This window comes from Amblyomma maculatum, chromosome 10 (assembly GCF_055883805.1).
Source record: "Amblyomma maculatum isolate TAMU_Amacu chromosome 10, ASM5588380v1, whole genome shotgun sequence".
Lineage (NCBI taxonomy): Eukaryota > Metazoa > Arthropoda > Arachnida > Ixodida > Ixodidae > Amblyomma > Amblyomma maculatum.
In genome coordinates, this window is record NC_139353.1 from 95,971,169 (window position 1) to 95,987,203 (window position 16,035).

Below are 16,035 nucleotides of genomic sequence, written 5' to 3' on the forward strand. Positions count from 1 at the left end.
CAATCGTGATCGAAGTTTATTTGTTTGCGCTTCGTGCCAGCTGCTGCATGGTGCGCATATACACATACATCGAGGCTGGTTCGTGTCAACGCTTCATTGCGATGTGCTATTTGATAATGATATTATTCGGCATGTTGCCGCCGTTGATGTGATAATGGCAATATAATGCACAGCTAGCCTACCAGATGCGGTCCGCTTTTGTGCATATATGCATCGCATATTCATGAATGAATGAATCCTATCGCCTGTGTATATGCCGCTCAGATCAACGGCGCTAATCATCCCAAACATGAAGATTATCACGGCACATCGTGTTAAGTCCCTGTCGTGCGAATGCATATATATTCACCTTTTGCGGCAGCCGGCGACCGAAGCGCACATTTTCATGATTGAAGTATATTAACATGCATCATACCGCATGCATGTGTCTACTTCTTGTGAGTACGTGCAGCCGTTACCTTGGCGAATTCGATCATGTTCTCGTTGACAAGCGTCGTTTGTTACAACATACAGGCCAAAACAACGCGGCTGGATAATAGTAAAACTTCGTTGTCATGTGCTATTTGAAAATTCAAGTTAACCGGCACGTTGGCATCGTCTGGCGCGAGTTGTACACAGCCGGCCGCAGCTTGCTGGCGACGCCAAGGCTAGCAGGCGGCCCAACCTCCACTCTACCATTCGATTGGAAGCAGCAGGTGCCGATGCTGCACTTCAACTGCTGGAACTGGCGCTTCACGCTTGCGGCACTACCGCAGAACTTTACGGAACTGGTGCAAAGAGTGCAGCTGAATCGAACGGACTGATTCAGTTGCACTTTCAGCTGACAGGGCTTAGTCTGGCTCCATATGAGGTGGGTGTCTAGTCATTCGACAACAGCTGTAAAGGAAAATGAAGGGGGGAGAGTGGAACTAACCAAAACTAAAACCCATCAATAAACTAAAAGTAGCCTCCTCTCGCATCTCAACCGTGGCTCCACCTACGCGGGGCGCGGCTAGCAGACGGTCTCCGAAGCAAGCGCTGGTAAAGGCACTGGCGCCGGGTCTCATGAGAGTATTTCAGATCGAATTTTGTCGCAGTGTGTTCATGTAAAATTACTCGCTGCTGACGTATCAGTACAGAATGTCGAAAGGAATTTTCCGCTAAAATAGTTTCAGTGTGTGACACCATGAGTACGCGATTCCGGCGTCGGTTCAACTCGCGTTCACCTCCGAGCGTTCGTCGTTCATCACCCGTTGGCCGAACTGCTATGCATACGTTAAAAAAATTGTTACAAGATTGCAGAGGAGAACAATTTAGCAACAGTCTGTGTATGGCTTCTTTGCATTTTGGGTGATTTAGAGCCTCCGGTAAACTTGAGAACCGTGGCAGCAGTGTGCCTTCCTCCTGGGGCGCGTATGCAAACAGGCACACCGAATAATGGAGCACAAAAAAAAAACGACGGGCAACATGAAGCATGCAATCCTGCGGATACCGGCACACAAGGGAATCGATGGCAACGAGGCTGCCGACAGGATATCCAGAGGGCATACTTTCCGGGCACCTGCTCCAGCTGCCCCAGAGCCTTCAACCCCTGTCACATACGGGGAACTAATGCAATACTTCAAATTAGAAAGAAAACGATGCGCAGAACCGCACAAAGACCTCAGCGGACAGGAGGCACTAACCTGGAGGAACATACAGGCTAGGACATTCTCAAAAGTACCACAAAATCTGGCCCGAAAAATTTAAAAGTAACACACGCACTGCATGCGGTGAAGTCTCGGACATCCTTCACATGATATGGAACTGCAAACAGCAATTAGAGAAATATAAAGCTCGAGCGCTCAGCCAAGCGGAGTGGGAGGCAGAGTTGGCCTACACGGGTCTCTCTGAGCAGCGCAGCCTGCTCAGAGAGAGGGCCCGGTAAGCTAAATCTCTCTAATAACTTCCACAAGATTCGAGAAAAACCTCCTTCCCCGCGCGAGAGAGCGCGTAACTTTGTACATGTCGCCGTCGCCATCTTTCTCACCACCCGGCGATGAAGGTGACTCACCAGGCTGGAATACGCCAGAACCATTCAGAAATTTCTACGGGTCCTAGCCAATGACGACGCGCGGCTCGACGGCAGAAAAAGGTTGCGCTTTAACCAGCGAAGCTAAGTGTGTGCGCGCGCTAGCTTTAGCGCACCTTAACAGACAGACGCGGCGCGCCCTATTTATTGAGGCCGCGCCGTTTGTGTAGTCTGTCAGCCAGCCAGTGGTTGCGGCGTGCTCGCTAGTACGTCGGCTGGACTCCCGGGGATCACCCGCTGCTGGCAAGCCCACGGACCTGCGAGGGAGCGGCGCTCGTCTTGTATGGCGGCCACATCGTGACTCTTGAGGCGTCGGACTACAACAGTGGCAGGTGAACAATTTGGTGTTTGTATTTGTGACTCTCTCGTGTTTGATCTGTGTTGTAAAGCCTCTGTGTTATTGAATACCTCTGTTGTTGCATGCTTAGCGTTTGTATTCTGCGAACCTCTCATCTGTGCATTTCAACTGTTCTTGTGTATTTCTTTGTATCGTCTCTTGCTGTGCATAAATTGTGTTTTGTTTCTTACTTCTGACTGCGATCCTTACTCTGGTTTGAACCGGCAACAGCTGGGCACCAAACGGCCACCACCCCCTTCTGTCACTACATGGTAGTTGAATTCCGGCTGAGCTTGCCACGCAGGTCGAGGGCCTCTCCTTTGCGACCGGAACAGCTACCCCCCCCCCTCACTCTAAGGATGTCTGAGAGTGTGCGCACCGTTAAGGGCGCATCGTTAATAATCCTTCCAATTATTAACAGGTGACAATTATTCTGGCGTCCGCGACAGGACGTTTGGTGCACTCAAGCACAGAGGACGGAGAACGAGTTGGAAGAGTTTACGAAGAGGTCGTAAACGGTGTAGCAGCAGAGCGATAGCGAGAGGTACCGCGCTGAAGCGGTTGAGTACGGTCCATTGAGAGGGCTATGTGTTAGCATTAGACATTTCAGATCGAAGATGAATCTAAAGGAGATTATTGCCTTGGGCCTAGAGAAGGGCATAAAGGAGCTGAACTGAGAGAATGGGTGGACCGAAAAGAAAGGGAGGTTCTAGAACAGGCTAAGAAGGAAAAAGAAGAGGCTGAGAAAGAAAGAGAGAGAAATGGCAGAGGAAACAAGCAGAGGCAAAGAGACGAGAAGAAGAAAGAGAAAGAATGGCTCAGGAAGCGAGCAGAAAGAGAGAAAGAATGAGTGCGGAAGCAGGCCGAAAAAGAGAGAGAATGGAACAAGCGTAGGGTTGAGAAAGAAAGAGAATACTTAAAAGAGAAATATCCTTCTGAAGAAGCTGGCTGAAGTTCAGCGGCTGAAAGGCATCACCGAACCTCTATAGGTTACCTTTTCTTGCATTAGGAGGTACAGTGAAACGTGTGATTCATTGACAGCCACAGGTGCTGTAGAAACTAGCTCTAGGGGCCAGAGTAAGGTTGTGGAACAGTCCGTTCCCGCGACAGAAAGTTCAGAAAGAAAAGACTTTTCTGGAGCTAAGATTTCTGAGGAAAGTGAGATTGTCCCCTCCAAAATGACAGGTTGCGCCGAAGCTGTGAAGATAGTCATCGAGCCAGAAACCTCATTCGTGTTTTCATCGCCTGAAGATGAAGAAGGGCAGGATTGTAGCTCCTTAGTAAATGACACCATGGCTGAGTGCATGAGTGACCGGGATGAGGAGCTTTCAAATAGCAGTGAGCACGAAAGCTTGGATGAAGGTGATAGTGCAGATCCTAACCTTGAGGATTCAGAAATGGAAGAAAGCGAAGACTGCACTGCAATGAAAGGGTTCAAGAAACATTTTAAGAAAAATTTTAAGGAACGGATGTAACTGAAAGTGAGGAGAATGAGCCTCCAATTGCAAATGAGCTCTTCTTCAAGAAGGTACCACTGAAGGTCGTAAAGAAAAGAAAAAAAATGAAAAGGATTGAGGGAGAACAAAGTTCTCAAAAAGACGCTCCTTTCAGACAACAATGTTCTGATTATGCGGGTAAAACTGGATCAAACGTTCCTCGGCCAAATATGCGAATAAAAGGGGAAACGAAAAGAAACAAATCCAAACCTGCCAAGTCAGGCAAAGTCGACAGGGAAATGTCCCATAGAAAAAGAAGGAAGAAGCGGCTGAATGACTGGACGCGCAAGCGCATGGAGAGCCGCCCAGACCGAGAAAGAATGAGACGGCCTGCTCGAAGCGCCGCTAGGCAAGGTACAGTTAGATCTGGCCTAACTTCCGATCGGGAAGCAGAACTCAAGAGTAGAGGGAGGAGCGAGATAAAATCGCGAATGAGAAGTATCATTAGAACCAGAAAAAGAGCCAGGACACGAGTGAGAAAGAAGCGCCAGTGCTTCGTAAGGAAGCGAACTGGCGCTCTAGGTAGTTTGAGAAGAGCTCACCTGTTCCAAGGAAGAGCCACAAGTCTTTTTTTGGAAATATAGGTGAAAGCATGCCTTGGGTTTGTGCGCTTCACATTTGAATAACTATGTGTTTCTGTGTTGTTGATTCCTATGTGTATCCGACGACAGTGTGTTGCTATGTTTGTGAACATCATGGCATTGATGTGTGAATTTTGAAACGTGTTATTGCAGTTTGTGAAATTTGTGCAATGTGTGATGTGGACATTTGCCCCATATAATTTGTGAGCGCATGCATGTGCGCCCGATGTTCGTGGGTATTGGGAATATTGTGGGACAATATTGTTTAAGGGAGGGGCAGTGTCACGAAATCTGCGCACATTTTTATTAAGCCGGCGCGGCGCGAGGGCCTCTCGTCGCCGCATGATAACTTCCACAAGATTCGAGAAAAACCTCCTTCCCCGCGCGAGAGAGCGCGTAGCTTTGTACGCGTCGCCGTCGCCATCTTTCTCACCACCCGGCGATGAAGGTGACTCACCAGGCTGGAATACGCCAGAACCATTCAGAAATTTCTACGGGTCCTAGCCAATGACGACGCGCGGGTCGACGGGAGGAAAAGGGAGCGCTTTAACCAGCGAAGCTAAGTGTGTGCGTGCGCTAGCTTTAGCGCGTCTTAACAGACAGACGCGGCGCGCCCTGTTCATTGAGGCCGCGCCGCTTGTGCAGTCTGTCAGCCAGCCAGTGGTTGCGGCGTGCTCGTCAGTGCTTCGGCTGGACTCCCGGGGATCACCCGCTGCTGGCAAGCCCACGGACCTGCGAGGGAGCGGCGCTCGTCTTGTATGGCCGCCACATCGTGACTCTCGAGGCGTCGGACTACAACAGCGGCCGGTGAACAATTTGGTGTTTGTATTTGTGACTCTCTCGAGTTTGATCTGTGTTGTAAAGGCTCTGTGTTATTGAATACCTCTTTAGTTGCATGCTTAGCGTTTGTATTCTGTGAACTTCTCGTCTGTGCATTTCAAGTGTTTGTGTGTATTCCTTTCTATCGTCTCTTGCTGTGCATAAATTGTGTTTTGTTTCTTACTTCTGACTCCGATCTTTACTCTGGTTTGAACCGGCGACAGCTGGGCACCAAACGGCCACCCCCTTCTGTCACTACAAGGTAGTTGAATTCCGGCTGAGCTTGCCACGCACGTCGATGGCATCTCTTTTGCGACCGGAACAGCTACCCCCACTCACTCTAAGGGTGTCTGGGAGTGTGCGCACCGCTAAGGGCGCGTCGTTAATAATCCCTCTAATTATTAACGCGTGACAGCCGTTACCCAAATCAATTCAATGTCCCTATCTAGGAAGGGATTCTTAATAAGAATATTTACAGTAGATTGCGCAATTCTACCTCGGGCGAAATTGTGTATGGCAGTCTTGGAGTCGCTGCAGATAACATCTGCCTCTGAATTTGTAATGGCTGAAGCGATGGCTGCCTCCTCGGCCATTGCGGATGTGCGGAGGCCGAGAAGGCTGTGGCGTGTATTTCCGTAACTCCTGCCACTGCAAATGCTCTTTTTGGAACTGCAGACTCAGCCGCATCAACGTAGATAATACCCGGTTGGTGATGAGTCTTATGAAGAGCCAGGGCCCTGGCCATCCTCCTGCCCTCGTGGTGTATAGGATGCATGTTTTTGGAAAGAGGCTTAATGGTAAGCCGCTTCCTGATTGGTGTGGGTATAGATCTCTCGGTTCATCTATTTCTGGCTCTGAATTTGCGTGCAGTGTGCCGAGGATGCTTCTGCCTGTTTTAGTTTTTGTCAGTCGCGCCATCTGTGTGGGCCGCGCAAAGTTCCTCGAGTGTGTTGTGAATGCCGAGTTAAAGAAAGGGTTGAATGCAGAAGGAAAGCGCCGGAGAGCAGGGGAGCGGCGATCTTCACATATTGACGCTACATTTAGTTTATTGAGGGGTTTTAGGCAAAACGTTATCCCCGTGCTTTTCCATGCAGTGTGCTCGAGAGTGTCTTAAAAGAGAGCACTGTGAAGAGAAGCGTCGGTACGTAAAACGTATATTAACCATTCGATTAACCAGTCCTGGTATCGAAAACAAATGCAGCATGAATAGTGCTGACGGCTGGTGTAGTTGAGACTTATTGTCACGACGTGGTGACAAGGCCATAGACACCAAAAGAAGACACAGGCTTGATGATACTGAAATGAACTCTATTGGGCTGACTTGCGCCCGCAAAAGAACTAAGCAACTCGGCGGCGGCGATAACAACAAACGTGATCGTCGATCGTCGAACTAAGAATGCCGCTTTCGCGCGTCAGCGCTCGATTTAAAGGCTACAAAAAAGATCAAGATAAAACCGCAAACGGTGACTAGCACAATCTAGAACATTGAAATGTACGCGAGTGACCGGAATCTTCGAGAAACATCTCGGAGCATCTTGCGCGACTGATAAAGCTGCATCTCGAGACAACGAGCATGACCAAACAAAGAACACAAATATAATACGCGTGCCAGGAGCAGAGTGATAAAGCCTCATGCCGGCGACTGTCGAAAAAAGAACAAATAGAGATTTGAATGGTTTGCGGCAATGTACTCTAGACAAGAAGAACGAGTTCTAACAACCTAAATGAGAAAAGTAATCAACATTGTAATTGCTTCGCAAGTGAGCAAAAACTTGGTAGGCTTTCTCAGGCTTACCCATTCTAGTAGGTAAAGCACGTTTCCCGTTGTATTTCCAGCTGGACCTTGAATGGAAGCGTAAATTTTGCACCTGGAAACCGGAACACTCCAGCTCGACGTGTTTCCCGCTTCCATAATCCAGCTGGAACTGCCTTTTTGCGACCGGAAAAGCGCGGTTTCAGCTAGAAAATTTGGGTTCACGGTTTCATAATCCAGCTGGAAATGAGCCTTTTTTCGTCAGGGGTACTCAATTGTTTATTAACATCGCATGAGCATTGATATTTCCATCGTTCAGTCAGCGCCGTAACATGAATCCAGCAGGCGAGAGTTAACACGCACGCAGAGTGCACTAGCTTCAGCCGATGGGTAGAGGGAGCGGTATTTTATTTTTCTCAGTCTCTAAATTTAGGAAACACGCTATATGATTCTTACTAAAACTCGCAGTAAAAGTTTAGACACACAAGAGAAAAAATTTCTGGCCACACCTGCATGACAAAAATAATTTATTATTCACCGGCTCATAACATTTATACGCCGCATAGCGGCTAACTGAGGAGTTAGAAGAGAGAGATGCGCGCAAACTAATCTGGGATTTGAGCCGTTTGCGACCAGCTTTGATTTGTCGAGCTTTCACCTCTATTAATATCCTTCCATCCGCTACATTTGGTGGAGCTGTGCTGGATACATTTGAGGCGCTGAAAGCCCGTCGGATAGCGTCCCGATTCAGCCACCTTTCCAATTTGACAACCGTTGCCAGCATCAACGTCCCTGAGGCTGAAGACATCGCTTCCTATATGGTCAGTAGGATTGTACGCGAGGAGTTACTCAGCAGCAACGTACAAATTTCGATCTGCCTTATTATTACCAAACACCGAACTCTGGAATCACGGGAGCATCGTGCGTCATGTACTGCATCAAATAACAACAAACCATCTTACAAATACGGTATTGAGTGAGCTCAGCAATCGACGTCACATCCTTTTAAATTCCAAGCAGCTTCCATCTCATCCGGATGAGGTGCCTCATGGTGCACCTCGTCGTGCGTCTGTCGCCTCGTACTTGCCTCCAAAGGATCCTGCTGTCAGCTTCCAGAGCCGCCAGCCACCGACATATTAAAGCTGTGGGTGCAGTGCACACATCTCCCTCTTTTGCCTGCGTCGCCAAATTTTTCGACCACCTGTACAATAACCACCACCCTTCAGGAATGACGCAGTGGGAGCAGCTGTCCGCTACAATTCTATTGGCCTCCTCTCCAATGCTGTGCACGCCGTGAATACCGTGTCTGATCATCCGCACATTACTTAAACTGCTTGCCTGGTGGGCTTCGTCTGTGGGGGGGGGGGGGGGGGGGGGTCACGTGCTTTTGGCCGTCAGGAGAAGGAAGAAGAAGAAGCTGGAGAGAAGAAGAAACAGAGGCTGATGTGCCTTACGTCCTCGCACCGCTTAGACTACAAATAAATACCCCCGTTACGTACTGAGTACGTAACAATATATATCACCGTCATTCGAACAGTTAGGTCATCATAGCTTCCACAATATAGCCAAAGAGCGGGTGCTGAATTCTGATATATTTTATTCAATAATTTCACAGCTAGCGGATGCCAGTAATTTGAAGGAAGACGCTTATGCCTGTTGTCGCATAAACTGGCTTCGTGTGGCACTTCCTAGGACCCAAAACGGCACAGCAGCCAATATTGTATTGACTACGATTCGGAGAAAAAAACGTCTGAGGACACACACACACACACACACACACACACACACACACACACACACACACACACACACACACACACACACACACACACACTCACACACACACACACACACACACACACACACACACACACACACACACACACACACACACACACACACACACACACACACACACACACACACACACACACACACACACACACACACACACACACACACACACACACACACACACACGCACACACACACACGCACGCACGCACGCACGCACACACACACACACACACGCACACGCACACGCACACACGCACACACACACTAGCTTTGCAAACGTACATGCTGTATACGTACAGAATCAATGGACTGTACACGTGCATATCACATGCCCGGCGATGAAACACATTGAAAGCACCAATGGTAGATGTGCAACAGGCGTTAGTTTTTCCCAGGACAAATTGAACTTTGCTGAGGTATCTAAGAAGGAAACTGGTTAAATGATCAAATGTATTTTCTCCTAGCTAAATTTAGCTCATGCCCCAAAGCGGCCTTTGGAGACGCCGCTTAGTTTTTAAATCAGAGTTAACAAACACAGATTGGTAACACAATTGCCTTGATTGGTGCATTACATGAATTCTGTCTGTCCGATATATGAGCTCTGTACCCTAAACGGTCTATTCGATTTCAGATTCATACCGGACCGATATGTCCTATTTGAGATGCATAATGAAAATTGTGTGCCCGGTATTAGCTCCATACCGGACCGATCCGTCCAGAATAAGATCCATATCGGACATAGTCTGTCCGGTTCTGCCTGCATACCGGAGGTGGCCTGTCCCGTATAAGCTGCGTACCGACTGGTTTGTCCGGTTTGAGCGTTATGCAGGTCGCATATGAACCTTTTTAAACTTTATACGGGACTGGGTTTGTACCTGGTAATACAGGATTGATAAAACTGGTTTGGCGTGATGAGGAAAGATGTCTGACTACTCTCCGGAGTACCCGGGTTTGATCCCTGCCGCTTCGCAAGGGGGCACTGCAATCATCAGTGAAAGGCGCCCTCTTCGACCGCGTCCCGATAATTGTCCAGGCAGGCCGGTTCCCCCTCCCATTTAATAGCTGCACGAGTAGCTCTTGAAAGGGGTCAGTTCTGCACGTATTAGGCTACTGCAGAAATGTTTGTGCAGTCGCGTGCTTTCTCCTTGGTGCTTGAATGCTTACGAATGCGCATGCTTCAAAGAATTTGGAAAACGTGGCAGTGCAAACAAAAAAAGCTAGTGGATCATGTCCCCTCCGTCAGGCAAACTGACGCAAACGCCATTATCGTAACGGCGCTTTTAGTGTCGCATGTAATTAATTGGCAAGATAATCTACAACGTGGAATTCGAAGTAAATACCTTTTTTAACATAGTCATTTCAAAATACAAAATTTTAGTCGACGGCTCAGTGCGATTTACGCAATTTCCCTGACTGAATAGGTTGGATTTTGATAGTTTTTTGTGCTAATAATATTAAAAATTACCTTTATTTTAACACATAATAAGACTCTTGAAGGCAATATGCGAGGCTGAAAAGAAAAACGAGACCATCCACCGAATATGCCTTTGCTCGCTTATGGTTAAAAGAAAAATGCCATGAGCTTGTTTAATAAGTGCCATAGAGATAACCGGTTGCTTTTTTATTTACTGCTACCACAGCACACGTGCACCCCCAAGACAACCTATTTGCAGAGTCATCGCTCATAAACAAAGGATCACAGATGTGCAAGCAAACATTTTGACTTTCACAATCTATTTTTCAAAACTGCATTCGGCCATATGAACACTCATCAGTAAATAACGATAATGGAGAAATGCTTAACTAAATGCTACGATTCCGTGCAAAAGTTCAGTAAATAAATATTTTTGCAATACATGATGCCATACTTTTTGAATTGGATAGAACTCTGGTCTAGTTGGATGCCGTTCACGGTAAAAAAATCGTTGGCTCATGTCCTCTTTCTTTGGACACATAAATTGTGCGACAAAAAGTTTCATTGCGAACATTTTTTTTTGCATTCGTGGCTGTGCTCTCCAAAGCAACAGCTTACAAGAAGCAGTGGCAAATGTACTTGCAGGGCTAACTTTCTGTGACACTGAAAGCATGTGCTGTTGTGTGATTTTAATAAAAAGAACCAAGGGGATCCATTCCGCACCCACGAACACAATAACTTTCTTCCCTCTCTGAACGCCATGGAATGCCAGCCAGACTCGCACCTAGCCCGAGAACTCAGCTACCGGGTGGAGCACCCTCCTCAGCCTGCCGCTTCCTCTGACACTCCCCAAGACACTCATTCACGCCTTGTTACATACACGGACATCCTCCAGCATTATCGGCTCGAACGGTGTCTATACCCCCCTGCACACCGGGAACTATCCCGGCGCGAGGCCATCCATTGGCGCAAAATACAAACAGGAACCTTTCCCAACCCATGGCTATATAGCAAAATTTTCCCCAATCTTATTGAACCTAGCTGCAAACACTGCTCACAACCGGCCACATTCATTCACATGATGTGGACATGTATACGACACAACGCAGACAATACAGCTACAATAGATGCGTGGGAGTCCTGCGTACCACCGAGCTCGCCCAACAGCGCCAGCTCATTTTGCGCGCATTGGAGGCCGCAGAGTCCCAAGAGATCCCTGCTGACCTTCTCTAAGCAGTGCAACCAGTCTTTCGGCTGGTTCCCCTTCTTTGGGAGTAAATAAAGAGTTTATCATCATCATCGCACCGGTCAGTAATATCTTTTTTTTTTTTGCGCACCTGCGAGTAAGACGGCGCCTACACACAATGGAGAGGGTGCCGGCGGCGCGAGCAGCGTGAGTACCAGTTGGGACGTGGGGGATACAATGTGCACCGCCGGCGACATCTCCGACCGGTACTACTACTACTACTACTACTACTACTACTACTACTACTACTACTACTACTACTACTAATAATAATAATAATAATAATAATAATTGGTTCACAAGGAGGGAAAGGTGCAGTATCTGCCACACTTGTTCTGTGCACACCTTAACCGCGCCGTAAGGGAAGGGATTCGTTGATTCGTTTATAGGAAGGGAAAGGCGCGGTAACTGTCTCACTTGTTTTCCGTGGACACCTCAACCGCGCCGTTGGAGAAGGAAGGAAGGTGCGAGTGAAAGTGGAAAGAGAGAAATAGGAGCGTAATGGAGGGCTACGTAGTAATTTCGACCACCTGGGGATCTTTAACGTGCGCTGACATCGCACAGCCCACGACGCCTCTTCGTTTCGCCTCCATCGAAACGCAGCCGCCGAGGTCCGGTTCGAACCCGGGTACTCCGGCACAGTAGTCGGGCGTCTTACCACTGCACCACCCCGGCGAGGCAAGGGGAGGAGGAAAGAGAGAAAGAGGTACCGTAGTGGAGGGCTCCGCAGTAATTTCGACCCCATGGGGATCTGTAACGTTCACTGGCATGTTGTTGCGACTGTAGGAAGAAGGAAAAGAAAATGCACAGGCCTGCTACTAGCTCTGTAGCTGAGCCAGACCCTCTGCCTTAGGGCCGGAATACATGCAGCGTTTTTTTCCACGATTTTCGCGCGTCAAAAACTGCCGCGCCGACGCGACGCCCAGTTCGAGATACATGGAACGACGAAGCGGCGCGAGCGCCGCCGCGGATCCCTCGATGCGAAAGCAAATGCAGCAGCGAGCGGAAATAACCGCAGAGCGAGGTACGTGAGAGAAGCGACGCTGTCCCTTGTGGTAAAATCCCGAAAGTGCCCATTCTAATGCTACTGTGCTAAATGTAGAAAGCGTACATAGGTGCGCAAGGATTTGGCTCGCTCGAATTTGAACGAAGATACTTCAGAATGCCCGCTCGGGTACCAGCGGCACGGTTTTCTTTTTTATTTTTTACAAATTTCACTCCAGGGAGCAAACACACACACAACGATCCGAGAGAAGGTCGTATACTCACAAAAAAGCGACATTCCGTGCTTGATTAAGCGTTTATTTTTACGATAATCACATTTCTGCGGCCAAACTGCCCCATACCTCGTCAGCCATGGCGGCCATGTTGACAGCGGCCGCTCAAACCGGAAATGCCAGCTTTCCGCGCTCCTATTGGCTCACGTCGACAGTAGTTTCCGGTTCGAGAGGACGCCGCGCCGCCCGCGCGTCAAATATCTGGCAGGGCCAGATCGGTGGCGGCGCGCGTTTTTTCTGACGCGGGGCGTCGAGTACGCGCCATCGGGCGTAAAACGCCGGTTTGACGAGGCAAAAACGCTCCATGTATTCCGGCCTTTATGCGGACAGAAAAGAAAATAAAAAGAGAAAGAATACAGAGAGAAAGACGCACGGCGCAACAACCATCGTCCACCATCGAAGCGATGGAGGGTACAATGACGGCCTACAATAGATACAAATCCGGTGGCAGGCTAGGCTGTTTTGTGGTTGTGGCTGTAGGAAGAAGGAAAACAAAATGCACGGGCCTGCTACTGGCTCTGTAGCTGAGCTATAGCTGAGCTACCTCCGCTGCCAAATAATTAATAATTGGTTCACAGGAAGGGTAAGGCGCAGTGTCTGTCACAATTGCTCTGCGGACACCTGAACCGCGCCGTAAAGGAAGGGATGAAGGTGGAGTGGAAATGAAAAGAGAAAAAGTGGAGCCATAGTGGAGGGCTGCGGAGTAATTTCGACCACTTGGGGATCTTTAACGTGCGCTGACATTGTTGTTCGCACAGCACACAGACGCCACTTCGTTTCGCCTCCATCGAAACGCAACCGCCATAATCGGGTTCGAACCCGGGAACTCCGGCACAGTAGCCGGGCGTCTTACCCGACTACTGTCGTGTGGACAGAAGAAAAAATAAAGAAGAAAGGAAAACAAAGAGGGAGAGAAATACGCGCGCCGCAACAACAACCGTCGTCCAACTCCGAAGCAGTGGCGGGTGCAATGACGGCCTATAACAGATAAAATTCGGTGGCTGGCTAGCCCCCGCCGTAAGCGGCGTTTACCTGCCGTCCCAGCCCCGTAGGGCGACGAACTGCCACCCTTCACAACCTCTCTGCCTCGTGCGGACAGAAGAGAGAGAGTAGAGAAGAAAGGAAAAAAAGAGGCACGCCGCAACAGCCGTCATCCACCACTGCAGCCAAGTAGAGTTTAGCTGCTGGCGAACCGGAGAAGGAAAGCGTAGCAGGGGGCGGCAGCATGTTAGATGGGCGGATGAGGTTAAGAAGTTTATTTATTTTTATTTATTTATTTATTACAGGTCCCTGCAGCGCCCGAAGGCATTATTGCAGGGGGGGGGGGGGATGACAAGTAATCTTGCTGGGAACGCGTGATAAAATACATAAAAATGAAGAAAATAACACGACACAAGTGATAATGCAGAATGAGACGCATGCATCTAAAGGGGGCAACTGCGCGACGAACAAAGTCATGAAAACACTAAAAAACAACAACAAAGTAATGAAGGAAACACACGCAAGAGAACTGGGCGCCACGTCGCACATCCGATAAAAAAGCCCGAAATAAATTTTCAGTGCAACACTCAGTGATGCCAGCTGGCAGCCGGTTCCACTCATTGATCGTCAGTGGAAAAAACGAGGTTTTATACACATCTCTCCGGCATTTTATTTCGCGGATCTTCCACTGATGATCAAGTCGTCTAGACAAAAAGTGAGGTTGAAGCAGGTACCTGTCTTTGTCAATGCTGAACTTTCCAAAATAAATGCGATACATGATCTGCAGTCTGAAATGTTTTCTGCGGTGAGCTAAAGATTCCCAACCAAGATGATGTTTAATAGACGTGACACTAGATGAAAAATTATAATTGTTAGACACAAATCTGGCAGCATTATTTTGGACGCGTTCGAGCATGTCTGATAAGTAAATAAACTGGGGATCCCATTGAGGGCATGCATATTCAAGAATTGGCCTCATGTAAGTGAAATACAGGAGCTGCTTGACATTTGACTGCGCTTTGTTGAAATTACGCTTTAAAAAATTAAACATTCTGCAGGCTTTCGAGGAGGTCCCCCGGACAGTTTATACTTCGGGACCTCCTTCTGTAATACTAATAATCCATGTACATGTACCTCACAGTGAAAAATAAAGATTATGATGATGAATATGCTCAGCTTGTCTCGTCCACGTAAGGTTAGATGTGAAATATACGCCGAGATACTTATATTCAGAAACGTTTTGCTGGGGAACATTATTTATTGGGTAGCAGGTCGGTAGAGGGGAACGCTTACGAGTGAACGAGACAAGTTTGCATTTTGAAATGTTCGAAGACATTTGCCATTTTGAGCCCCAGTACTGGATAAAATTTAAATCTCGCTGAAGTTTTAATGCGTCAGAAGAAATTTCCACAACATGGTAAAGCACACAGTCGTCAGCATATAGCCGAACTTGGCAGGTGAGGTCAAGAACAATATCATTAATAAAAATGAGAAAAAGAAGGGGTCCAAGGACAGACCCCTGGGGCACACCTGAGGAGACGTTTACAGAATCGGAGTGACAACCGTTAATTACAACACGCTGCATGCGGTCCTGGAGATATGAATGAAGCCAGTCGATGATATTGGTATGTAGACCAAGACAACGTAACTTATGTAATAATAGCACATGAGGTACAGAATCAAAGGCTTTTTTAAAATCCAGAAATACACAATCAATTTGATATCCGTGGTCAAAAGAGGAAAACAGATCATTACTGAACTCAAGTAACTGGGTGGTACAGGAAAAAAACCCATTCTAAAGCCATGCTGAACTGGCGTAAAGAAGTCACGAGAGTCAAGGTGTTTCATGACTGCACTGTAAATTATATGTTCCAATGTTTTACAGCACACGCTAGTCAGAGAAATGGGTCGGTAATTAACAACAGACATTTTCGAACCGCTTTTATGCCCTGGGACAACATTAGCATTTTTCCAGTCATTTGGCAAAAATGCCGAGTTAAGCGATGTTTGGAACAAGGTGACTAAATAATGAGCAATTTCACTGGCACATGATTTTAAAATAAAGGTGGGTACACCATCAGGGCCGCTGGCGGAGGCGGCCCTGATGTTATTGACCAGTTTTAAAACACCCTGGTAAGTAAAAACAATTTCAGACATGGTTTCGGTAATAGATTCACGAGTGTTCGGAAGTTCTCCGATGTACGCTGGCGCCAAGGCAGACTGAAAATATGCATTAAAGCGGCAAGCTTTATCACCATTAGTACTAACAAGGTCACCATCGACG